The following is a 1,355-nucleotide window of genomic DNA, read 5'->3' as shown; positions in this document are numbered from 1 at the left end:
CCTTTAGACCAACAATGAAAATCCACTTCAGCTCCATGATCATCACAACCATTGGGGTTTGGCTCATGACCTCCGTCCGGACAAACATGAGCAAAAAGGCGGGACTAGCAAGCCAGAGGGTCACTGAGACACGCCCAGTGATGTGAGTCTGTACTTTACCAATCGAAGGAATGCAGCCGAGTTAAAAACAACACACCACTCTGGGCTGAGAGGATCATTCCTTCTGCTTCAGAGGCCAACATCAGTCTGTTTGCTTGTGTGGAAATGCCCCTGCTGGTTCTACGGTGTACTGCACCTGCCTCCAGATTCTTTTGTTTTTCAACCACAGGAGTTTTCTGCTGCTAACACCAGAATCGTCAGACCGGAGGTCAGGGAGAGGCTCAGGTCACTCTGGGAGGATCACATGACGTCCTACATGTTCACCTGTGAGGCTCCACCCACCGTCCACAGCAGCTGTTCCACCTGCAAGCCCCCCCGCCACCCCCATTTCACATGCACATCAAAAGGAGGGTCTGTTTCTTACCGCAGGACATGTGAGCAGTCTCATTGAGACACGCGTACACAACCACGGGTTCTGTTTGAAGACACAAACACACAACATGACATTTCTGCTCTGATGTGGGGGAACGACACAAACAATAAATGCTTCTAAATCTTTTCTTGTTACAGATTTCACATTTTCCAGCATGGACTGCAGATGAACTGAGAGCTGAACGTCTTTCTCTGCTTTTTACTCTTTTATACTTTATTCTAAAGCATGGGAGGGCAAACTTTCTAACTCTAAGATGTGACAGATGAGCCGGATCAGACGCTTGAAGTGTTTTGGTCAGTGACCTCATATGAGAAAGAAACAGCCTGGACAAAAACGCTTTGTTCACTCCAAAACTGTGGTTTTTGCTCCTATTTTAAACCCAATCTGTTGGTGTCTTTAAGGGGAAAAAACACACTTATGAAAACATTGTCTTTGTTGTGTTAGAGTGACCCAAAAAACACACATGAACATGAAAAAACAACACAGCATGAATGCAAAACCACTCTCTGCACCTAAACACAAGTCAGTTTATTTGTGATGCACAATCTCAGGGGAAACACCAAAATTACAGGGAAATCTAAAACATTAACATGAATCATCAATATAATTTATTCCAGTGTGGTGGGCCAGGTTAGATGGTTAAGCAGACCGCATTTGGCCCCCGGGCCGTAGTTTGCCCAGCCCTGATCTAGTCTTTTAGACCGTAGGAGGGGACTACTACGCTTAAAGCATCATATTCAAAAAATATTTAAAGAAACTTTATTTACTTTAATATCCATCCATTCATTAACTTGCTGAATCTCTTTGGAATCGCGGGGCTGCT

The sequence above is a fragment of the Oryzias melastigma genome, unplaced genomic scaffold (assembly GCF_002922805.2).
Source record: "Oryzias melastigma strain HK-1 unplaced genomic scaffold, ASM292280v2 sc00486, whole genome shotgun sequence".
Taxonomy (NCBI): domain Eukaryota; kingdom Metazoa; phylum Chordata; class Actinopteri; order Beloniformes; family Adrianichthyidae; genus Oryzias; species Oryzias melastigma.
This window is presented reverse-complemented; position numbering follows the sequence as displayed.